This window comes from Castor canadensis, chromosome 14 (assembly GCF_047511655.1).
Source record: "Castor canadensis chromosome 14, mCasCan1.hap1v2, whole genome shotgun sequence".
NCBI lineage: Eukaryota > Metazoa > Chordata > Mammalia > Rodentia > Castoridae > Castor > Castor canadensis.
Genome location: NC_133399.1, coordinates 71,903,754 through 71,930,509, shown reverse-complemented (window position 1 = coordinate 71,930,509; position 26,756 = coordinate 71,903,754). Strand labels below are relative to the sequence as shown.

Genomic DNA, 26,756 nt, shown 5'->3' with positions numbered 1-26,756 from the left:
ATGACTTTGAATAGCCAAAGCAATTCTGAGTAAAAACGTAAATGTTGGAGGTCTCACAATACCCTATTTTAAACTATACTACAGAGTCATAACAAAAATAGCATAGCATTGGCACAAAATAGACAGGAAGATCAATGGATTAGAATAGAAGACCCAGACATAAACGCACACATTTACAGCCAACTGATCTTTGACAAAGGAGCCCAAAACACAAGATGGAGAAAAGCAACCTCTTCAACAAATGCTACTGGGAAAACTGGATATCCACATGGATATCCACTGAAACTAGATCCCTGTCTTTCACCCTATGCCAAAATCAACTCAAAGTAGATCAAAGACCTTAACATAAGGTCTGAAACTTTGAAACAACTCGAGGAAGTAGTAGGAAATATAATGGAACATATAGGTATAAGGAATGACTTCCTAAATAGAATTCAAAAGGCTCAGCATCTAAGAGAAAGAATGAATAAATAAGACTGCATCAAACAAAACAACTTCTGCACAACAAAACAAACAGTCACTAGACTCAAGAGACAGCCCACAGAATGGGAGAAATCTTTCCCAGCTACTCATCCAATAAGAGACAAATATCCAGAATCTGTAGGGAACTCAAAACACTCAGCCCCCAAAGAATCAACATCGCAATGAAGAAATGGGCACAGGAATTAAACAGGGAATTCTTAAAGGAAGAGGTACAAATGGCCAGTAAATACATGTAGAAGTGTTCAAATTCCCTGGTTATAATAGAGCTGCAAATCAAAACTACACTCAGATTTCATCTCACTCCAGTTATTACGGTCATAAGCAAGGGCAACAGCAACAAATGCTGGTGAGGATGTGGTGAAACAGGAACCACACTGCTGATGGGAATGCAAATTAGTACAACAACTAAGGAAAGCAGTATGGAGATCCCTAAAAAAGCTAAAGATAGAGCTGCCATATTATACAGTGATACTGCTCCTCGGCATCTACCCAGAGCAACTAAGTCAAGATCAATAAAGATCCCTATATACCAATGTTCATTGCAGCACTATTCACAATAGCCAAACTATGAAAACAATCCAGGTGCCCTAAAACTGATGAATGGATCAAGAAATTGTGGAATATATACACAGTGGAGTTTTACTCAGCCATAAGAAATAGTGACATAGTTTGAAGGTAAATGGATGCAATTGGAGGACATCATGTGAAGTGAAGTAAGCCAGGCTCAGAAAGACAAAGGCTGCATGTTTTCTCTCATACATGGAAGATACAAAAGATGAACGAGTACACAAACACAAGAATGATCATATACACACTCAAATGTAGAACATGTTAGTAATAGTGGAACCACTCTATGAAACTTAGGGAAAGAGGGAAAGTAAAAGAGAGTGGTAGAGTATCAATAATATTGCAAAACATAACATCTGTGAAGATAGAGGATAGAAGGATGTGTATTAAAAGCTGTTGAAAAAGGGGATGAGTGGGAGGTAAAGGGGTAAATGATTGAATGGACCAAAATAAAGTATATCCACAGTGGGGATACATATTGAACCCTTATGAACATCAAATTAGATACTAATAATGAAAGACAGGACTGTAAAATAGGTACAGTGTGAATCTAGGGGGGTACTACTGGGTGGGAGAATGGTGAATGAAAGAGATTAAGGAGAGGGTATATGATTGATGGACTTCATATATATATATGAAATAGAACAAAGAAACCTCTTGCAATTGCTTTTAAGTGGGATGGACGGGATGGGGGTGGAAGAGGATAGGTGAGATAACCAATGTACAATATAAGCCTAATTGGAACTGTCACTGTGAATACTCCCCTGTAAAATGAATATATCCTAATTAAAGTTTTTTACAATAAAAAATAATACAACTCACTGGTAAAGCAGATGCTCAAATGAAAAAGAAAGAAAAATAAAGCCTCATTACAGAAAAAGCAAACCACAAAAATAAATGGTAAGAGAGGCAGATAGGAACTGAGAATATATAATACAATTATAAAGCAAAATGACAGGAGTAAATGCTTACATATTAATAATGACCTTGAATGTAAATGTATTAATTTCCCCCATCAACAGATATAGAGTGATGAATGGAAAGAGACACAAAACCAATTATATATTGCCTAGTCCACTAACCTCACCAGCAAAGACACATATAGACTGAAAGTGAAAGGATGGAAAAAGGCATTCCACTCTACTGGAAACCCAAAGTGAGTAGGAGTGACTACACTTATGTCAGATAAACTAGACTTTCAGTAAAATGCTAGAAGTTAAAAAGGACAAAGAAGGTCACTATACAATGATAATATGATCAATTCAACAAGAAACAAAGAACAGTTGTAAATATATATAAACACTCAATGCTGGAATACTAAATTGTTTAAAGCAAATATTATCAGATTTAAAAAGAGAGCTAGACTGCAATATAGTAATGACTTGTAACTTCAACACCCCACTTACATCAATGGACAGATCGTGATGTAGACAAAAATAAAAAACAACACAGGAACATTGAAGTTAAATTGTCCTATAGACTAAATGTAGCTGATAGCTTTTTATAGGACATTTCATCCAACAGCTGCAGAATACAGATTATTTTCATCAGCTCATAGAATATTCTCCATGATAGACAATCTGTAAGGATACAAAACAAATTCAATAAAATTAAAATCATATGTTTCTTCTCTGACCACATGCAATAAAATTAAATACCAATAAGAAGGACTTTAGAAATTGAACAAATACATCAAAACTAAACAATGTACTCTTTAATAACCAATGAGCAATGAGGAAATAAAAATGAAACATAAAAAAATTATTAAAACAATGAAAATGGAAACATGCATGCCAAATTGTGTAGAATACAGCAAAAGTTAGACTAAGAGGAAAGACACATGACTACCTATATCAAAAAAAAAAAAAAAAGAAAGAAAGAAAAAGAAAAACATAGCCAGATGTGGTGAAAAGACCCTGTCTGAAGAAACAAACCAAAATAAAACAACTGACTCCCCCCAAAAAAGAAAGAAAAGCTTTTCAAATAAACAACTTAACGATGTAACTCAAGGAACTAGAAAAGCAAGAAAAAATAAGATTCAAAATTAATAAAAGGATATAAATAGCAAAGACAAGACAGAGCAGAAATAAATGAAATAGAAACTAAAAAACAAAGACAAACAAAAGCAACAGCATAAGAGCAATAAAGTAAATATTAAAACAAAATGAAGAGTTGCTGTTTTGAAAAAAATAAACTTTACAAACTGTTATCTAGAGTAGCCATGAAGAGAGTGATGATTGCTCCTTGAAATAAAAAAATTGAATAAATAAAAAATGGAAAATCTAATCAGACCAAGGCATAATGAAATTGAATTAGTAATTTAAAAGCCTCCCAAAAGGAAGTCTAAGAGCCGAAGGTTTCACTGTTAACTTCTACAAAGCACTTGAATTAATATCTATTCTTCTCAAACTATGAAAAGGAAAAAATTTTGCCAAAATCATTGTATAAAACCAGTATTTTAATATTTAATACAAAAATAAAGATACAATTAGAAAACTATATATTCCTGAAGAACATACATACAAAGATTACCAACAACAAAATAATAACAAATAGGTTTGATGGAGTGGCTTAAACAATAAAATAATAGCAAATCAAATCCAACACAACATCAAAAACATTATAACAACTTCAGTACTCAGGAGGCTGAATCAGGAGGAGCATTAGTGTGAGGACAGCATTGGTTACATAGACCTTGTCCCTAAACAACAAAATGAAGCAAAAATATTATGTTCCATGATGAGGTGAGTTTTAACCCATGGATGAAAAGATGGTTCAACGTACATGAATCAGTAATATAATGCCTTACACTAACAGATTGATGACAAAACCTATATAATCATGTCAATAGATGTAGAAAAAAGCATTTGATAAAATAAACATCCTTTCATGATTAAAAACCCTCAACAAATAGAACATATTTCAGCAAATTTGTGTATATGAAAAATACACAGTCAAAATCATAGTAAGGCAGCTTTTCTTCTGAGGTCTGGAACAACACAAGAATGCCAACTTTCACCACTCATATTCAATATAATACTGGAAGTCTTAGCCAGAGAAATTAAGCAGAAGAAAAAAAGAAAGAGCATCCAATTGGAAAGGAGGAAGTCACATTATCAGTTTTTGTAAGTGACATGACTTATATATAGAAAAAACCTAAAGACTACACTAAAAAAATTAGAATCAATAAAGTTATGACACAAAAATCAACATTACAAAAGCATAGCATTGTTATACACCAAAAATAAACATATTAAAAAAGAAATAGAAAACATACCATTCACATTATTCACCAGCAAATAAATAAATGAATAATTCACTAAATAAATAATTCAATTAATAAAACATCTAGGGTTGGGAGTTGATGGCTCATAATATAATTCTAGCTACTTGGGAGGCTGAAATCAGAAGGATCATGGCTTGAGGCTAGCCTGGGCAAATAAATAGTTCTAGAGACTCATCCTCAAAATGGCCAGTGCAAAATGAAGTGGAGGTTGTGGCTCAAGTAGTAGAGCACCTGTTTTGTAAGAACAAAGCCCTAAGTTGAAATCCCAATCATACAAAACAAAACAAGACAGAAAAGAAGCCATAGGAATAAATTTATCAAAGGAAATGGAAATTTTCTATGTGCTAGCTTTTATTACTGTAACAAAGTATCTGAGATGATCAATTTATAAAGAGTGAAGTTTACACCAGATGTGGTGGCATATACCTATAATTCCAGTACTCAGCAGGGTGAGGCATACAGAGTTTAGGACCAGCCTGGACTACATAATGAGACCCTGTCTCAAAACACCACACACACACACACACAAAAGTAAAGGACAAGATTGACTCAGTTTTGGAGATTTGTCTATGGTCACTTGGTCTCATTGTCTGGGTTTGTAGCAAGGAAGCACATCATGCTGGAGACAATCTGTTTACATCACTCTCCCGAAGCAAAAAGAGGACGATGCTAGGGTCCCATAATCTGCTGCAAGGTCATGTCCCCAGTGACTTAAGTCCTCCTACTTGGCTTCACCTCATAAAGTTGCACTAATTCCCAGTAGTGCCACTTTGGGTATCAAGTCTTTAATACATGGGCCTTTGCGGGATACTCAGGATCTAAACTGTGATGATTTACAATTAAATTATAATTTGCTGATGAAAAGAACTCAAAAAAGGAACACAAAATAATGGAATGACAGCCCATGCTTGCGGATTTGAAGAATTAATGTTGTTCAAATGTCCGTAATACCTCAAGTGATTTATAGATTTCATGCAATCCCTACCAAAATACCAATGATATTCTTTACAGAAATAGAGAAAGCAATCACCAAAGTGTTATTGAAGCATAAAAGACCTGGAATAGGCACAGCTATCCTATGCTACATGAACATAGGCAAAGACATCACAATACCTGACTTCAAAACAGACCACAAAGCTACAGGGACCAAAATCCCAAGCTACAGGCATATAAACAGACCCATAGGCCAATGGAACAGAATAGAGAACCCAGAAAAAGTGTACATATTTATAGCCGACTGATTTTCAACAAAGGTGCCATAAACATATTTGGAGAAAGGACAGTCTTTTTAATAAACAGTACTGAGAAGACTAAATACTCTGAAGAATATTCAGATTCCTATTTCTGACCATATTAAAAAATCACCACAAAATGGATCAAAGACCTAAATATAAGACCTAAAACTGAAAAATTGCTAGAAGAAAATGTAGAGAAAACATGTTAACACTTTAAGACATTGGTTTGAACTAATATTTTTTGAGGTAAGACTCCAAATACACAGACAAGAGGTCCTGTCTGGAGTGGGTTGGTACCAGTGGTGGGGGGGAGGTGGGAGGTGGGGAAAAGGTGTAGTAGGTGAATATGGTGCAAATACTGTGTATACATATATGTAAATGGAAAAATGAGACCTGTTGAAACTATTCAAGAAATGGGAGGAGGGGGAAAAAGGAGAAAGGGGGAAGGGGTGAGTTCAAATATGGTACATTTGACATATTGTGAGAACTTTTGTAAATGCCACAATGTACCCCCATCCAGCACAACAATAAAAAATAAATAAAAGTAAGAAAAGGTTATAACAAAATAAGAAACTCCTGCACAGCAAAGAAAACAACAAAATGAAAAAATGGCCAGCAGAATGTGAGATTTTATTTGCAAGCTATCTATCTGGTAAAGATTAATATCTTGAATACATAAAGAACTCAAACAGCTCAACAGCAAACAAAAAATAATAAAAGCAATTCCTCCAATAAACAAATAAAAATAAAATAAATAAATTCTGGAGAGGTGTGGAGAAGGGGGAACTCTTATTGACTATTGGGAGAATGTAAATTAGCACAGTCATGATGGAAAACAATATGGAGATTCTTTGGAAATGTAGAAATAGAACTAGTATATATGATCCATCAATCTTACTGATCCTTATATAGTCAGAGGAAAAAAGTCATGTCAAAGAAATAACTACATGCTCATGGTTGTTGTACAACTAATTACCATAGACAAATTATGGAATCAACTAAAGTGTACATTGAAGAATGAACATATATATGTATTCATATATATATATGAATACTGGCCACAAAAAGGATGAATGTCAGTTATTTTTAGCAACACGGGTGGAACTGGACAACATTATGTTAAGTGATGTCAGTTAGGAACTGACTCATTTATGGAAGCTAAAAGCTGACCATCTAGAAACAAAGTAGAATAGTGGTCATTGAAAGCTAGGAAGGGTAGAAGGAAGGAAAGATAGAATAAAAAATAAAATTAAATAGGAGGAGTTAGTCTTGATCTATAGCATGGTATGAGAACTATAGACTACAATAGTATGTATTTCAGAATAAGTAGATAAGCAGAAACGATAATATTTGAGAAGATGGAAATACTAAGTATCCTAATTTGATAATAAATAAGTACAAATATATGTTAGTTACATAAAAAGACAGCTCACTTAGAGCACCTAAACTTTTCCTCTCCTTAAATGAACTGTAAAATACAGTTATATTATGAAGTACGTTGTTTGTTCAATTTCTAAGTATTTAAGAATTGTCCAGATATCATCCTGTAATAAAGAATCTGGTTCCAGTTGTGGAATTACTGACAGCTTTCTCTTTTATTCCACAAGTGGAAAAAATCATAGGAAAGTCCACTGACAGAGAAGTCTCAACCATGCAAATCCTTGAGTGGCAAGAATCAAAGTTCTACTGTCCTCACTTTCCTTTTGTTAAAGAATGAAACTGACCCCTTGTCTAGGAGAATGTTTTTGCTGTTTACTGTGTGAGTCATCAACTTTATTTCATAGCAATTGGTTTCTAATTCTTCCTAATGTTCATAAATTCCTGAGAAGGGGCTATCTATGTTCCAGCAGAGTACTCCAGGCTCCCAAGTAAAGCACTTTCTGCTATTGATTTAACTCCATTGTGGTGAAAGAGGATATGATTTCAGTCATTTTCTAATGGTATGACATTTGTTTATGCCTCAGAATATTTTCTATTTGGGATGAATGCTTCATGAATACCTGAACAGAATTTCTTTATGAGAAATTCTATAAATTGAACTATGTCAAGGAGTTTGATAGTGTTGCTCAAAGTTTCTATGTCATTAATGATTTTATTTCTGTGTGTTCTGTCAATTAGTAAAAATGGTCTAAGTAATTCTCCAAAAGGAATTGTAGATTTCTGTATTTCTCCTTTTAGATCCATCAGTTTTTATTTTACATACGTTGAAGATTTGTTGATATGTGGATACATATTTACCATTAATTTTCTTAATATATTGATTTCTTTATCATTGGGTAATGTACTTTTTTATCCCTAATTATTCCCATTCAAAAGATTACTTAGTATGAAGCTAATAGAACCACTCCAGTCTCCACTTGTGTGCATGTGTGCACACACACGCTAAAAGGTTCTTGGAAATAATATCATACTCTTTACACAGGATGTATAGAATTTCCGATTGCATATCTCTTTCTTTATTCTTATTCATTGGGCTGTCATTGACATTTGGTTTATTAAAATACATTTTGTAAAGCCCAAAATGTACAATTATCCTATTTTTTTTTTACCATTACTGGCAGTCTTAGTTCTTTTGAGTAGACCGAAGTTCTTTGTGAGTGAAAATACAACATTGAATGAATTGTTACACAAGAAGAAGCTGCTAAGTAAAAAAATAAAACCAGAAATAAAATTTCCGAAAAAATATGGCCTTACATGTTAAGGGATCATCCATTGAGTAGGAAATGCTTGAGTTGGGGGTGGAAATGATAGGTGAAGCAATAAAGCCTTATACCCTCAAGAGTCAGGAATATATAATAAATTGATTCATGTTTGCAATGAGGAGAAACTTGGAAATGATTCCAGTGAGTTAGACAAATGCAAATTACTTAGTATTTCTCCTTATTTTATTATTTATACACAATCAACAAAACCATATATATTTGTATATTTCTTGAATTTCTTAAAAATGATGTTCAAGTTCTCCTTTTCATACTTTCTGAGGTGGGAAGAGTAGCATTTTTCAAAAATGAAAAGCTCAAGAGGCATACTTAATGAAGAAAACAATAGCTCAATTAAGTGCATCACTGAGATATGACTACTTAATGTAAATGAATGAAATCCAGATTTTGTTTGCACTTCAGACATTGGCATGAAGCATTATTTTCTGAACATTTCGTTGAAAACTGCCAGGAGCAATTTTTCAATGAAAAGTATTATTCTGACAGCATCTACTTCCTTCAGCACCTTTCCCAAATCTTAATAGGATCAGACACGTATTCCCTGACTTAAGAATGCTTTGTATTTCAGATATATGAATATTAATATCTCTTTATGTCAACTGAATTTAATGTTGTGAAGTTACCCAAAAGTAAAATGAGGTAAGTATGCTTAAACTTTGTAAACTGTCTATAGAACTTGACTGAGGAAAAATTCTTTCATAGATTTTAAGAACATTGAGTAGAATTGCAGAAGTCATAAAAATTTATTCAATAGGCTGTCTTATTCTTAAAAATAAATATTTGAATATTCTTTGAATATTTAAGAGTAAAATTATAGTAATGGTGATATTGTATTAATATTATGCTACTATGTTTTTAATTATATTATTTAATATCATCTTTATTATGATAATATTTCTATTGAAGGAGTTGGCCATATTAGAATTTCTCCAAGTGGACATGTTGTTCTTTGCATTTTGCACAAAAGACACCAGAACATCCTGGGGAATAAAGTAAAAAGTACCATTAAGTCGTGAGACAAAAGCTCATTAAAGAGCTCATTTGAAGAAATGGCATCTCTACTCTATTACACACAAATTGCTCCTAGGCACTAAACAAGCTCTCTCTGTGAGAAAAAAGCAAATCAGTCATGTTGATTTTGTGGACATATATCTTGAGTTCTTTAGTGCAATTAGAAGAAAGTAGGAAGGCTGCTCTACTTAAGATGAAAGACATGAAAAATCTTTACTTTTAGCCATTTTCATAAATTAGAATGCTTTTAAGTGAAATAGGGCAAACAGAATCCCTCCCCATTTTCAATATTCATATTTAGTTTTTTTTCTGAACAGACAGGTTTGAAAGACTTAAAATTTTAATGCAACATATGAATTTTTGGGAATATTAAACATTTCAATCATATGTCAATACTACCTTAAAACTTATTGTTATGATTTTGGCTATTTGTCAAATTAATTCTATCTTAGGGTCTTAAGAACATGTAAGACCTTGACAAAAGTAGGCAAAATATTGCTAAGGAGTACTCAGAAGTGGTGGGTTTATAAATGAAAGAAATTTTACATTAGCAAATGACCAGATTTGCTATTTGTGTATTTAATTATGGAGTTAAGTATAAAGGTGACGTATAAGCAGTAATCATACTCCTTATAAGTGAAAAATAAAGAATGTGATCAGTCATTTTTCTGTATAAAGATCACAAAGCAAAATTTAAGTTTAATAATACTAGCACCCCTTCACCCTCAATTTATTGTGCTTTATTTTAGATTACAAAGTTCAATTAGAACGGGAGTCTAGGTATTAGTCTCACCTGCCTTTAGACCTGATAGTTGACTTGAAGGAAAGCATAGGAAGGGAACTAAAATTGTAAAAACACATAGCAATTTTGTTCAGGTATGAAAAGTTCAGGTATTTGGTTTCTGCCAGTTGGCGTTGAGTCACCACATACCAACAAAGTAGAATCCTGTTTACAGGTAGTGATGGGACATATTCAAGTTCTGTTAACTTGTACTTATGTCCTGCAGAAATTACTTAAAACTTTTAGTGAATTATTGCTCCTGAGATTTCCCCTTCTGTGTTAAGCATTTGAGATGAACTCTTTTTCAGATATGGAGTCTCAGATTCACTCAGTTCTAATGTTTTGACAACTCTCTTACAATGTAGCACAAGATTTCTGTGTTTGTAAACAGCTACAAATTCATGGATCTTCATTTCTCAGATTATGACATTGTGAGTTGGCAATTCAGGGGATACACTTGGAATTCACTTCAGTTTAAACATATATAAATGTGATCTGGATTTCTGGTATATTCATATAAAATTGTTTTCAAAATATCCTTATTGAAGTTTTGGGAAGCTATTAGTTATGGCTTACTTAAAAATAGCACAATACAGAATATTCAACCACTTATTGCAATATTAGTGAAATTTATAAGAATTGACTGTTTTCTGAAAATAAGGATATTGTCTAAAAAAATCTAGGAAATAAAATTTCATAATCTGTTAGTCTTTATCAAAAATATTGTTGATGTTCACAAAATGCCATATTAAAGAGGGATTGCCTACAGGGTCTGCACATAGTAAGTGGCTATTAATATTTGCCAAATGATTTATTTCATTTAATATTTATGAAATTATGTATCTCATCTTGTTGCCATAAACATGAAATACATATAATATAGATTGTGGAACTGAGCTGAAGTAAGTTAAAGGAAATTTTAAAGTAGCCAACAAAGTATTTATTCTTTTTTAAAGATCATATTATTGTTGTACTGGGGATACATTGTGACATTTTACAAAAGGTTTTACAATATATCATAGTTGAATTCATCCCCTCCATCATTCTCCTTTATGCTTCATTCCTGCACTCCTGGAATAATTTCAACGTTTACATTTTTCCATTTACATTCATGAGTACATAATATTTCCACCACATTCAACTTCCTACACCCTTTTCTTATTCTTATTTTTCCTTTTGAGACAGAATCTCTCTATGTAGCCTAGATTGGCCTGAACTCCCTGTGTAATCCAGGTTGGTCTTGAATTTTTGATCCTCTTCTTGTTTCAGCCTCCTGCTATTTTAGTAATGTACCACCAATGCCTGCCTGTTCTTGTTTTCGGTGTCACAAAATCAAATGTTTTGGGCAAAAATAAAGATCAAATCAGTTGTCAACATATCTTGTGAAGTTAGGACTTGATTAAACATAGTTGAGACTAAAAAAGAAGCAAAATGTTTGATTCTTATTGTTAATTTTATTTCTAGCTAGCTGGTCACAATGAATATCAAGTTTTCTTTCAAATGGAAATCTCTGGGACTGACAAGGATTTTTCCATTATTATTAGTACTACATAAAGAGCAGAGATATAGATAACAGTCTGAATTTGAATCTCATATATATATATATATAAATATTCTGAACTGGTCTTACTTAACCATGGAATGTGACTGATAGTTACTGCAATGTTGCAATACTATGAAATCTTAGGAAAGAAAACATGAATAGGCAATCTTTCACACATAAAAAGGACCCTCCTTACAAGTTTGTCTTTTATAAGGGTTTTGAATATGGAAAGCCCTTTTTTTCATTTATTCATATGTGCATACATTGTTTGGGCCATTTCTCCCCCATGACTTCTCCCCTCACCCTTCTCACTTCCAGGCAGAACCTGTTCTGCCCTCTTCTCCAATTTTGTTGAAGAGAAGACATAAATAATAATAAGAAAGGTATAGCATTTTTGCTAGTTTGAGATAAGGATGGTTATACAGAGAGATTCTTAGTATTGCTTCCATGCACATGTGTATTACAACCTGAATTGATCAGACCTCTTCACTACTTCCTGGTCACCTTCCCATAGTTACCTCTGTCATTTTCAGGTTACTATATTAGCTCCTCTGCATTGGTGGAAAGCCCTGTTAATAGAAGATTTTGAAGCACAATAAATAAAACTAATGGTTTCACCAAGAGTATGAGATGACTGAGGTAAATAAATTCAAAATATGAAAAAATTATTCTTTGACCAGTTTTAGTTTTTACTCCATTCCTGCAAAAGTTATTACATTTTCATGTCCTTTGTTCCAGGAAATTTTGTGTTAAAAAAACACAAAAGAGCTGGGGATGTAGCTCAGTGGTAGAGCATTTGCCTACCATATGTGAAGCCATTGGTTCAATGTCCAGCACTGCAAAACAAACAAACAAACAAACAAATAAACAATGTTAAATAGCATAAGTCACCCTCCTTCTTCATCCAAAACAAAAATTTTCCAAGAATTGGGTGGCTGTGAGGTATATGGTCCAGGATGAGGGTAGAAGGACATTACTTGTATGAAACTGTAAATAATATTTTGCTACTTAAAAATTATTTCAAAGATAGTGACTTAAAATAGCAGACTTTTATTACTTGACACTTTCTGTGAGTCATGAATCTGGGACAACTTAACTGGGTTCTCTGCTTCAGACCCCAATCTAAGTAATGGTCCAGGAACCATGGTCTTCTCTGAAGCTTCTGGTGGGGCAGCTATCTTCCAAGCTCGCTCAGTGGGTGTTCATACCATTCAGTTACTCACAGGCTTCTTGACTAAAGGTATCAGTCTGAATCTGTTGACCATGGTCATTCTCAGTGTCTTGCTAATGGGCTTCTCTAACATGGCAGCTTGCTGCAACTAAGCAGGCAATCCAAGAAGCCAATAATGCCCCAACAAAATTATCCAAGACAGAGCATTGATGCTTCCAACTATTACTGTTGAGTGGCGATGTTCTTCCTTTAACTTTTTAATGTTTTCTTCATGTATTTTGACCGTCTGTATTTAGGTGCATACATATGATAATAATTGTCATATAATCATGAAATAGTGACTCTTCTATCATTATATACTATTCTTTGTCTTGGCAATACTTTTTAAAATTCATTTATTCACATGTGCATTTGGATCATTTCTCTCCCCTATGCCCTTCCTCCTCCCTTTCCCCCCTTCCCTTCCCCCACCTTCCAGGCAGAATCTATTTTGCCTTTATCTCTAATTTTGTTGAAGAGAAAACATAAGCGATAATAAGGAAGACAAAGCTAGTTGGGATAAAGATAGTTGTACAGAGAGATTCCTAGCACAAATGTGTTTTTTTTTTTTTTTTTGGTTATTTGGCCATGAAAGATGGTGATTTTATACATATCTAATATCTAAAAACTAGGTCATACTTTTTTTCTTGGTGTTTTTAGTATTTTAATATAAGATCTTAGCTGGCTGCCTGGGTGGCTTAATTTTAAATAAATGTTTTAATAATTTCCCTAACTCAGTGTTTGTGACTCACAGATTGTGGAACTGAGTTGTACTGAGCAATAGACAGGAGGTAGATTATTATACAACCTCAGGGAGGGAGCGAGGTTTCACTGTTTTCCTTCATGCCTGGTAAAACTGCAATGTCCAGATGTGTCTGGCATTATTCCTAGATCTTCCATCCACCAGTTTGAAGTTGTGTCTTGCCACTTTTAGTAAGGAACCATCCTCTAAAGAGGAAATTTCTCCCATACATTAGAAATAAACATGCCAGTTAGTGAGCAGTTATACCAGAGGAAAGCTTTATCACTCCTATTTTGTTATGAGTTTCTACATAAATATATGTTACTGCATAAATAATAGTCCTATGTACTTTTGTTACCCTCTTTTGAAGTTGCTTAAACCAAAAAGAAAAGAAGAAAAAAAGAACACCTTCCCCTAAATAAATTAGGAGTGAGAAATCAATTTTAGAAGGATTAAACAAAAACCTTTGAATTCTAATAGCAATTAATTTATGCTGGACTGTGGTTAAAATAATTAAATTAAAACAAAAGTCTCTGGTCAAATATTATTTATTTGATATTGATAAAAACAGTTCAAAAGAATATTAGCACATAAAATCCATCAATACATCAAAAGAATAATTGAAATACTAGGTAGAGATTTTTCTAGGAAAGTACAATTGGACAGTTAACTGAAAGTGTTAACTTTTCTGCATTTGTGGCACTTTAGAAAAAGGAAACAATTCATACAAGCTGAAGATACATGCCTTACTTTGGTGACCACAGATTTTCAATGGATACTTGGAGCTTCATATCAGTGGAACTGCATTTTTCTGTAAGGTGAAGTACTTCTTTGAAGGTTACAGAGGAGTGGACCCAAAGCTAAGATTTATACCTACTTTTACATAAACTTGAAGATTTTTTTTTTTACTATTATAGTCTATCGTGCAGAAATGTATAGTTTCTTTTCAAGCCTTTATTAGTGACAATGTCAGCATGAATGACTTCAGGTTTTGCAGTGGCATGCCTGAGTGACCAGGTCAAGACATGAGTCAGAAACTTTTTTGCTACTTAGGATGGTTTATTGGACCCCAAGTTTTGCTCTTTTTGTGAAAGACAGAGCTCCTTTGGGAAATGCGCACTCTATATTTGCTACCCTGTTGTGAAATATAGATTTTCAGACCTTTTCATCATCTTGCTTCATATTTATTCATTGTTTAAGTTAGTATTTACTTAGCAAGAATTATGTTCCAGGCATATAGTCATGAAAGAGTAAAGCACACTGTTGTGATGGTGCTCACATCCCAGTGAGGGACACAGACAATGGACAAATAAAAAATATAATGGATCTTCTGGTAGTGATTAGGAGGTGAATTACATAATACTAGATAAATAGTAGAATCCTGAGATGGAAGACTCTATCTTAAAAGATATGATTAGGTAAAGCTTTCTGAGGTGAAGTTATTTAAGCAGGTATTGGCACGAGAGGAGCCTTGAGCCCAGGAGACATCTTGGGAGAGAAAACAGCAATTGCAAAGACCCTGCAGTGGAAATCTGAATAAATACTGAAGAATCACCAAAGTTTTGATAAACGAGGAAGAAAAGCATTAGGAGATGAGGTTGGACATATCAACAGGAATTATCACAGAGGAGGTTCCCAAACATTTTGATCTCAGGACTCTTACACTCTTAGAAATCAATAAGGGCCCCCAAAGAACTCTTGTTCATGTAGGTTATTTATTATATTTGTTTGCATCTCTCAATATTTTATATACCAGAATTTAAGACTGAGTCTTGAAAATATTTTTATTAATTCAGATGAAAATAATAGTAAATCCATTAAATGCTAATATAGATAATATTTTTAATCAAATGGTCATATTTTCAAGAAAAAAGTAAAATGACATTGTTTTACATATATGAAAAATCTCTACTCTATATAGATGATTGTCTTATCTGTAAAATATCACTCTGTAGAATATGTTGTTACAGTTGAAATGTATAAAGACAATTTGACTTGACAAAGATATAAAAGGAAAGGGAAACTTGTAATTTCACTAGACATTCTTATTTGATATTACTTCACAACTATATATGTAGTAGTTTCTTAAAGGTTAGGTGTAATGTGAAATATGAAAGCATGTCAATGATACTTTTGTATTCTGTTACATTAAAATCCATTGATATGTCTTGCACTTTGAATGGTTCTTTTTAACCCATGTATGATTTTGTAATAACACTCATTGACATTTGGAAAGCATTGGCTCACTGAGATTACCACCCATCTTATCAGCAGAATCTTCTAAGAACTGGGAAGCTGTCACATGCCAGATGACTAATACAAGTAGCAGTAACAGGCTTACCCTCCTTGTTTTCATGAAGATGTCTTCCATATATGCAATCTGAATAACTATAGTTTTACAGTTACAGTCAGTGTTTTTTTTTTTTTTTTGTGGTACCAGGGTTTGAACTCGGGGACTAATGCTTGCTAGGCAAACAGTGTACCACTTGAGCCACTCTCCCAGTTCTCAGTCACTGGTTTTTGCAGGTAAAAATGTTTTCCTATAAAGAAAAAAGAGGCTGTTACAGCTTATAACGCAAAGTGTTGCACAAGTGCTTTTCCTGGAGACAATAATAATAATAATATAATAATACAAATATCAGATATCAAACACTGGAAATGTTTCATATCTGCCTCCCATTTTGTCACAGCATATTAACATGATGCATGCTCAAGTTTTAAAATTTAATGAAATTATTGATATTTTAGATAAATATCAACATGATATTTGTTGATATGAAATTGACCTTTTGGGATAAGTATTCGAGGTAAAAACTAAGAAAAGCAGAGGAAATCCTTTTAAAAATATTCTGCACAGGATATATGTTATGGATGTAAGATGATGTCTGGGTTGTGCAACTAGTCACATTTTCATCAAATTATTTTATTCTATTATAATAACAATGCCATAAGTCGATGAATGACAGACATTGAAAGGCTAAGACAATATTTCTACAGGAAGAAAGTAAAAATCTTTATCCAAAAGAAATTTAATATTTTAAATCCTTGAACATCAGAGAAAAGATAAATATTGGGTTTATTTTTGATTCAGCAGTCAGGAAGCTATGTGTTATGTGAGCTAAAGAACCAAATACCTACGGAATTAGTATTCCACGTTGTTTATGCTAGAGTGTGCTCTAATGATGTTATAAATTTACTTTTAAAATTACAGCATAATAAATGACCTTCCTGTGGGGGAGAAGAATGTAAGAATACAGAACACACATGATTTAGAGTGTAGATTTATTTGATCCCTTGCTCCTAGAATGTTGATATTCATTAAGTAAGCTTATTATACCCAATTCTTAGCTTAAGGGTCAACTGTTACGAAGCTAAGTAGGTGTTAGCTCTGTATTTAAAGATATAGGTTCATAGTTAATGTACAAATGTTGATAATATTAGAAATGTTTTAGTTATTTAAATTTAAACTATTTTTTCACACATAGAATTGTTTTCTTTCTTTTATTTTATTGTTTTTACATTTACTTACATGCATAAACATGTTTGGACCACCTCCCCCCTCCTACCTCTGCCCGTGCTTCCAAGTAGAACCTGTTCTGCCCTCTTCTTCTCCGATTTTGTTGAACAGAAAACATAGGAGACAATAGGAAAGACATAGCGTTTTTGCTAATTTGAGATACAGACAGCTATACAGAGAGATTCCAGCATTGTTTCCATGCACTTGTGTATTGCAGCCCACATTGGTTCATGCTACCAGACCTCTTCACTACTTTCTGGTTCCCTTCCATAGTGGCCTCTGTCAAAGATTTCTTTATTCTCTCCTCTACAGTAAGCACATCAACCACATTCAAGTTTTAGTTTTCCTTCCCTTTCCCTATTTCTCCTGTGCATGATCTCTGCTTAGTGTGACCCGGGCCCAAAAATATTGCTGATTTGTTTTAGATCTATAATCCACATATGAGGGAGAACATGCTATTTATGGCCTTTTGAGCCTGGCTAACTTTGCTGAAGATGATGTTCTCTAGTTCCATCCATTTACTTGCGAATGACAAAATTTCATTCTTCTTTGTGGCTGAGAAAAATTCCATTGTGTGTAAATACCACATTTCTTAATCTATTTGTCAGTTGTGGGGCATCTTGGCTGTTTTCATAGCTTGGCTATTGTGAATAGTGCTACAATAAACATGGTGTATAGGTGCCTTTGTAATAACTTGAAACACATTCCTTTGGATATACCCTGAGGAGTGGTATTGCTGGATCAAGTGGCAGATCTATGTTTGGTTTCTAAGAAGCCTCCATATTGTTTTCTAAAGTGATTGTACTAGCTTACATTCCCACCAGCAATGTATGAAGGTTACTTTTATCCCTGCATCCTTGCCAGCATTTGTGTTGTTGGTGTTCTTGATGCTATTGTATTGTAACAGGAGTGAGGTGGAATCTTAGTGTAGTTTTGATTTGCATTTCCTTTATGGCCAGGGATGGTGAGCATTTTTTTTATGTGTTTTTTTTTTTTTTGTCATTTGGACATCTTCTTTTGAAAAAGTTCTGTTTAGTTCAATTGCCCACTTCTTTGTTGGTTCATTAATTTTGGGGGATTTTGGTTTTTTGAGCTCCCTATATATTCTGGTGATGAGTACTTTGATGTATAACTAGCAAAGATTTTCTACCACTCTGTGGTGGTCTCTTCAGTTTAGAGACCATTTCTTTTATTGTACAGAAGCTTTTTAATTTTAGGTAGTCCCATTTTTCCATCCTTTTTCTAGTTGCTGGGCTGCTGAGTACTTCTGAGGAAGTCCTTTCCTATACCTATCATTTCCAAGGTATTCCCTGCTCTTTCGTGTATTAACTGCAAGGTTTTGGGTCTTCAATGCACTTTGGGTTGATACTAGTCCAGGGTGATAAACATGGATCTAGTTTCAGTTTTTTGCAAGACAGATAACCACTTTTCCTACCAACATTTGTTGAAGAGGCTGCCTTTTCTCCATCATATGTTTTTGGTGCCTTTGTAAAAAATAAGGTAGGTGTAGCTGTGTGGATTCATATCCATGTCCTCTATTTTGTTCCATTGGTTTTCATATGTTTCTGTGCCAGTACCATGCTGTTTTTATTGCTATTGCTTTGTAATATAGTTTGAAGTAAGGTATTGTGATACCTCCAGCATTGCTCTTTTTGCTGAGTATTGCCTTGGCTATTCACAGTCTCTTGTGTGTCCAAATGAACTTTAGGGTAGATTTTTCAATCTCTGTGATGAATGTCATTAGGATTTTGATGGGAATTGCATTAAACATGTAGATTGCTTTTTGTAGTATAGCCATTTTTACTATGTTGATTCTACCAATGCATGAGCAGGGGATAGTGTCCTGGAGGCTTCCTTCACCTGAATGGGCGTAGTTTTTTTCTAGATTTGGGAAATTTTCTGTTATTATTTCATTGAATATATTACAAATTCCTTTTGCTTGCACCTCTTCTCCTTCTTCTCAGGTTTGGTCTTCTGATGGAGTCGGTGAATTCTTGCATATTCCTTTCACAGGTCTTGAGTTGTTTGACTAATAGCTCTCAGATTTTCCTTTAATTTCCATTTCATCTTCAAGTTCTGAGGTTCTGTCTTCTGTTTGTTCCAGTCTGCTGGAATGGCCTTCCACTTTGTTTTGTATTTCTGTTTCATTCTTTTTTCTGTGGTTTTCCATATCATGGTCAGTTCCTCTTTAATATTGTCAATCTTCACCTTTAATTCATTTATCTCTCTATTGATGGCATTCTCTGTTTCACTTTGGTATTTATTTAGGGCTCCTATGACTTCATGTATTGGTTTTTGTGTCTTTTCATAATTTTTATTTTTTTTGTCTTGGAATTTCTTGAGTTCCTCCTGTATGTTTTGGTTGACCATGTCTAGTAACATCTCCATGAAATTCTCAGTGATTACTTGCAGGATTTCTTCTTTTTAGGGTGATCTTGGGGGCTTTGTTGGGTTCCTTGGCATAGTTTATCTTTTTTTTGTTGGAGTCTGGAACTGGGTATCCATTTTCTTCATTTCCCTCTGAATCCTATATTAATTTATTTTAGGGGGGAGAATGGTTCCCATCCATTTTTCATCTTCCCATCACTCCACTTTGTGCTGTTTCTGTCCCTGGTCTCTGTGTTAATTAGTATTAGCTAAGTTAAAAACAATAAAACTGTTGGTCTTCATTTCCCAAGCAGGTTTGGAGCTGGCGTCTGGTGGCATGGGAGCCCTCCTGTTTTCTCAGTGTAATGTGGCATGGAGAAGCTTTGTGTGGGCTGGGGATTCAGGATGTTGGAGTTTTGATTCCTCTTGTTGGTTTTTTTCTGCCAAGTGTGGCTCCAGCATCTCAGCAAAGTTTTTGATTTACAGAGCTCATGCTGTCTGTTTCTGCCCTTTAGTTGCCATCTTGGATCCACATTCTGTTTTTGTTATTTAAAAAATTTACTTTTGGGCTGTGGAGTGGCTCAAGTAGTAGAACACCTTTCTAGCAAGCATGAGACCCTGAGTTCAAACTCTAGTACCATGGAACATAGGCAGAAGGACACATGTAGAACCTGTGGTATAAGCAAGTGGGAGTGTCTCTATCTCTTGTGCAAGGGAACCTGGCACTAAAAATCCCATGAAGTTCCAGGTATGGTGGTAACAATGTGCTGGTGGAGCTTCTAAGCCATGGACTAATCAGGTCTCCAGGTGACTTGCTCAACAGATACACACGACTTCAGAAGTGGTTCAGGAACAATTGATACTAGGCACTATATACTCTGGGTCAACTGGATGCACCACTCAGTTAAGAGTGGAAAATTTGGAAGATGGGGTTGGAGGAGGCCTTTGCTGAGCTCAGTGCCTGTGTTACATGGTGCAATCAGAAATATCTCTTATCTAAATAAATCAAGAAAAAGAATAAAAAATATATTAGGAAGTTTGAAAGTCTGTTTCCCTTTGATCCAATTTAGATATATCATCCTGAAGAAAGACATTGGAGACTATTAAGGAAGAACTAATCCAGCAATCTGGACATAATAATTACAAATTATATTTTAGAGAAATATCTGATTGCATACTATCAAATAGTTCTATAATATAGATAAGAACTAGAAGCACTTCTAGATATTATCCTAATCAATATTTACACAATAGGGAAATAAACAGGATTTACAAAAGTAACAGATTTTATTCATGTCTCCCATGGTACCTTAGTTTCAACATAACCCAATCAATCTATTCTTAAACTGTCTTGCTTCAAAGGTTATTGAAATTTTAAATCAACATATTATTTGGAACACTTTATGTTTACCAAGATCAGAACCAGAATTGGAAATCTGGATTTGCTTACCTAATGTTCAGCTTTGATAGGAGGTAGCATAATGCAAAAATAGTCCAACTTGACTAAAATGAGTTTATTGTATCATTCACTAAAGAAACTATGACAGTGACACTATAATGAAGGTGACACAAGCCAAAGCACACACATCCAATGCAGGGCCTTCTTATTGAATTCCCTCAAACTAGCCCAATTCTCCATCTTGTGTACCCCTAAACATTCTAATTCTAAGACACAGCTATGATTGTAGGAGATTTTTATATTACTATTATTATTAGACAAACTCATAAACATGAAAAATTCTCATTATAGGTGTTAATTTTTATGTGTTTGTATATTATAGCATAAGAAATTCCTTTTAGGCAAGAAGGTGTAAAAACAGCAATTCAGTTTTTCAATATTTTATTTATTTCTTAAAAGTGAAAAAGTTGATAAAAAAATCAGCAGAATGGATTTGTTCTAAGACTATGCTCATTTAGATACATACAAAAGTAGTAAATTAATCAAAAACTTCACTTTTAGTCATTTTATGTTGTTAATCTGAGCCACAGTTTTGTAGAAAATTAAGTTAATGATTACAGAAAAAGGAAGGCTGATTATCTAGACTGCTAGCCAATTTATTTGTTTATTCTTTAAAAAAACTGTCAGTCCCTCTAAAATCAGGAACCAGACAAGGATGCCCACTATCTCCACTCCTATTCAACATAGTACTGGAATTCCTAGCCAGAGCAATTAGGCAAGAAGAAGGAATAAAAGGAATACAAATAGGTAAAGAAACTGTCAAAATATCCCTATTTGCAGATGACATGATCCTATACCTTAAAGACCCAAAAAACTCTACTCAGAAGCTTCTAGACATCATCAATAGCTATAGCAAGGTAGCAGGATATAAAATCAACATAGAAAATTCATTAGCATTTCTATACACTAACAATGAGCAAACTGAAAAAGAATGTATGAAAACAATTCCATTTACAATAGCCTCAAAAAAAATCAAATACATAGGTGTAAACCTAACAAAAGATGTGAAAGACCTCTACAAGGAAAACTATACACTTCTGAAGAAAGAGATTGAGGAAGACTATAGAAAGTGGAGAGATCTCCCATGCTCATGGATTGGTAGAATCAACATAGTAAAAATGTCGATACTCCCCAAAGTAATCTACATGTTTAATGCAATTCCCATCAAAATTCCAATGACATTCATTAAAGAGATTGAAAAATCTACTGTTAACTTTATATGGAAACACAAGAGGCCATGAATAGCCAAGGCAATACTCAGTCAAAAGAACAATGCAGGAGGTATCACGATACCTGACTTCAAACTGTATTACAAAGCAATAACAATAAAAACAGCATGGTACTGGCACAAAAACAGACATGAAGACCAGTGGAACAGAATAGAGGACCCAGATATGAAGCCACACAACTATAACCAACTTGTCTTTGACAAAGGAGCTAAAAATATACGATGGAGAAATAGCAGCCTCTTCAACAAAAACTGCTGGGAAAACTGGTTAGCAGTCTGCAAAAAACTGAAACTAGATCCATGTATATCACCCTATACCAAGATTAACTCAAAATGGATCAAGGATCTTAATATCAGACCCCAAACTCTAAAGTTGATACAGGAAAGAGTAGGAAATACTCTGGAGTTAGTAAGTATAGGTAAGAACTTTCTCAATGAAACCCCAGCAGCACAGCAACTAAGAGATAGCATAGATAAATGGGACCTCATAAAGCTAAAAAGCTTCTGTTCATCAAAAGAAATGGTCTCTAAACTGAAGAGAACACCCACAGAGTGGGAGAAAATATTTGCCAACTATACATCAGACAAAGGACTGATAACCAGAATATATAGGAAACTTAAAAAACTAAATTCTCCCAAAACTAATGAACCAATAAAGAAATGGGCAAGTGAACTAAACAGAACTTTCTCAAAAGAAGAAATTCAAATGGCCAAAAAACACATGAAAAAATGCTCACCATCTCTAGCAATAAAAGAAATGCAAATTAAAACCACGCTATGATTCCACCTCACCCCTGTTAGAATAGCCATCATCAGCAACACCACCAACAACAGGTGTTGGCGAGGATGCGGGGAAAAAGGAACCCTCTTACACTGTTGGTGGGAATGTAGACTAGTACAACCACTCTGGAAAAAAATTTGGAGGCTACTTAAAAAGCTGGACATCAATCTACCATTTGATCCAGCAATACCACTCTTGGAGATATAACCAAAAGACTGTTACTCCAGAGGCACCTGCACATCCATGTTTATTGCAGCACTATTCACAATAGCCAAGTTATGGAAACAGCCAAGATGCCCCAGCACTGACGAATGGATTAAGAAAATGTGGTATCTATACACAATGGAATTTTATGCAGCCATGAAGAACGAAATGTTATCATTCGCTGGTAAATGGATGGAATTGGAGAACATCATTCTGAGTGAGGTTAGCCTGGCCCAAAAGACCAAAAATCGTATGTTCTCCCTCATATGTGGACATTAGATGAAGGGCAAACACAACAAGGGGATTGGACTATGAGCACATGATAAAAGCGAGAGCACACAAGGGAGGGGTGAGGATAGGTAAAACACCTAAAAAACTAGCTAGCATTTGTTCCCCTTAACGCAGAAAAACTAAAGCAGATACCTTAAAAGCAACTGAGGCCAATAGGAAAAGGGGACCAGGAACTAGAGAAAAGGTGAGATCAAAAAGAATTAACCTAGAAGGTAACACCCAAGCACAGGAAATCAATGTGAGTCAATGCCCTGTATAGCTGTCCTTATCTCAACCAGCAAAAACCCTTGTTCCTTCCTATTATAGCTTATACTCTCTCTACAACAAAATTAGAAATAAGGGCAAAATAGTTTCTGCTGGGTATTGAGGGTGGGGGAGAGGGAGGGGGCGGAGTGGGTGGTAAGGGAGGGGGTGGGGGCAGGGGGGAGAAATGAACCAAGCCTTGTATGCACATATGAATAATAAAAGAAAAATGAAAAAAAAAAGGAAAAAAAAACCTGTCAGTTAATAAAATATCTTGCCTGCATTTTCTTCTTTTTAACTTAAGAAATTTTCTTGGTACTTCAGGTATAAGTTGCTGTGGCAAAAAGCTGTTCTTCCTTCCAATGATGTTTGAAGACTCCAATGAGCACAGCTTGAAACATGAGTAAAGTATGAATAGTAGTTAACAAGGTAATAGACTTGGATTATGCACCATTTGTTTCTCTGATTTTTTGGGTGACTTTGGACATGTCAGTTCAACTCTTTGGACCTTAATTTTTGTCATTTATGAAATATAGGGGAAACAAGTTACATAATTCTCTCCCAGCTCTAAAATGAAGTACCTTTGTGTTTTCACTAAAAAACCAGCTAATCTTTGGTGAGTTTGTAGAATAATTCTTATTGAAGAAACTAGGCACATGATCTTTAGATTTTCTTTCAGTTTTTAAAATCAGTTTACAACTTCCCAAGGCTAGACCTTTTTCCTAAGATCAAAATTCACTTTTCAGGCAAAGTTTTGATGTCTGTGCAGTAATTTGTAGAAGTTGGGGTCATGGAGAGTAGTGATGTCAGTGGGTAACTGAACAGAATTTGATAGGCTAATAGTAACAAACTCATGTCTTGTTTGCAAAATTGGAGACTGCTGGTCAAAGGCTAAACCAGGGTAGGCTAACTGTATTCATTTTTAATCTCAGTTGAAAGTAGGATTCTAAGGAAAAAGTACCTTATTTTGGTTATAGAGGTCAACTACAAGGTTGGGCACAGAAGAACACTTTGAGCCTCAATAGGTTGTTCCACTTAGAAGTACGTGACTTTGCATAGGTAGAGTGTAAGGCTCATACAGCATATTCTTTTCTCTAAGATCATTCTTTGAAACAAAAAGCCTGAAATTACATACCAAAGAGCTATGAAAACAAAGGAAGAACTTTTGAAATCTATCCTGTATATAAATATATATAGAGAGAGCTTAGTATTTCAGATCCAAATATCTATGGAAATGGAAAATGCGGGGGGGGGGTTCTAATTACTTCACTCTAGCTCTAACAATTGTAGTGTATGTTTTCCTGAGGAGGCATTCAATTAGGAAGATAAACTCAGAATATGTTTTTTTGAATCGGAAACATGGATAAGTAACTATTAAAAAGCACTGTTAATAATATTCTGTTAATAATAGAAATGCACCAAGGCTCATGTGAGCTATATTCCCAGCCCTTTTATTTATATTTTGTTGAGATATGGTCTTGCTGACTTTTCCAAGCTGGCCTTGAATTTGAGAGTGTCTTGCTTCTACCTCCCAAGCAGCTAGGATTATAGTTGTGTACCAACACACCTGGCAAGCATACAATGTTTGGAAACTAATTTGAATCATGTCTTCTTCTTTTTAGATAATCACTAGCTAAAGTTCTGTAACACAAAGATTAAAGAAAAAAGAAGCTAATTTAGTTTGTCTGGATTATTTGGAAAAACAGTAGTGTGTGTAGTTGTTTCTGAAAGAATTTTGTTGTTCCTGTCAGTACTATTCTCTCACTTCACAAAGATTGTGCAGAACTAACCCAGCATGTTCAGAGACTGAATGCCTTCCCTCATTATCGATGAGTTACATTGAGCTGGGAGAGATTTCAGATGATTTATATGCTAAGCAGAATTCTCTTGAGAAACAAACAGAATAAAAAATGTAGGTTGTGGTCGTGTAATGAAATCTTCAAAATAAAGATCCAGAACCTTCCTTCACTGTGCACCAAATGAGAGAGCTAGTAAACTAGTGGTTTCTGTCAATAAAATTGATATCATTTCATTCTGCTTGTATAAGGCTCATCTCTTTTTACAAATCAGAAGCAGCAGTTAATTTGAGTTTGTCAATGCAACTATGTCTGTTGTAGCTCATTGATTCCTTTGATGAAAGTAAAAGATGTTTATATTTTTCATGGGCAGACATTTTGCATTTTGAAGTTATAGAAAAGCTTTTACACAAAACACTTTAGTTTTGTAGAAAGAAGATAGGTATAACTTTTTGTTGTCCTACTCTGTAATATCAGAAAACACTTTAAAATAGAAAAATATAAATGTGAAACCATTGTTTAAAAGACATATGCAAGGGTGGAATCAGTTGAGGACATTTATCCAGCTCTTACATAGTTTTTGAAACCTTGGAATCATTACAAAATATAATACAACTTTTGAATCTAATAGTTTTCTACTGAGTGTATTGCTGTGAGGGTTAGAAAATGCATTCATTTTGAATATTATCTTGACTGCCTCACTGAGAAGTTGTAATATTATTTGTTTGTCAAACAGCTTGAAAAGCTAGACAGTGCTATTAGGAGCAATACAGAAATGATAGGTAGGGAGATTATTCTTACCTGCTGGTTTGTTGTTTGGTAATGGTTTTCTGATCCTTTCATTACTAATGAATTGCTGTAATAAGATCTGCAGTCTACTTAAAAAAAACACAATATAATCACAGCAGCAGTAGAAAATTCAATTCAGGAACACAACATCTAGTCAGTTCTGTGGAAGATGTTTGTAAAATGACTTGAGAAATGAAAAACTGTCCCTATATAAGGCAAATGAGTTTTATATACTGTTCATCTAAAAAGTCTTTCAGTGCCTCTCTTATATATGCAGTTTCCTATGAACAATTTTGGTTTACTGGTCAAATGTATAATATATTTCTCACTATTTCTGTTTCTTTGTACTCTTTTCTATTTCCTAACATAAATAGAACTTTAATGGTTTCATACAGTGTGATTAATATGATATCCTCCTAATTATGTGGTTTTTGACTTACTAGGACAAATGTGTTAAATGGCATGGACATGATAAGAACAGGAGGTAATTCTGTTTTATTTTC

The 26,756-nt window shown here is 34.2% G+C and overlaps 1 long non-coding RNA gene across 2 annotated transcripts in view; it reads right to left on the bottom strand.

Annotated features, from left to right (window-relative positions):
* Positions 1-13,374: 13,374 nt before the first annotated feature.
* Positions 13,375-26,756, bottom strand: part of LOC141416890 (uncharacterized) — a 609,433-nt gene continuing 596,051 nt past the window's right edge. For both annotated transcript variants that reach the window (XR_012441489.1, XR_012441495.1), the window contains one exon: positions 13,375-20,458. This is a non-coding gene — a long non-coding RNA (uncharacterized lncRNA). The remainder of the gene's footprint in view (positions 20,459-26,756) is intronic.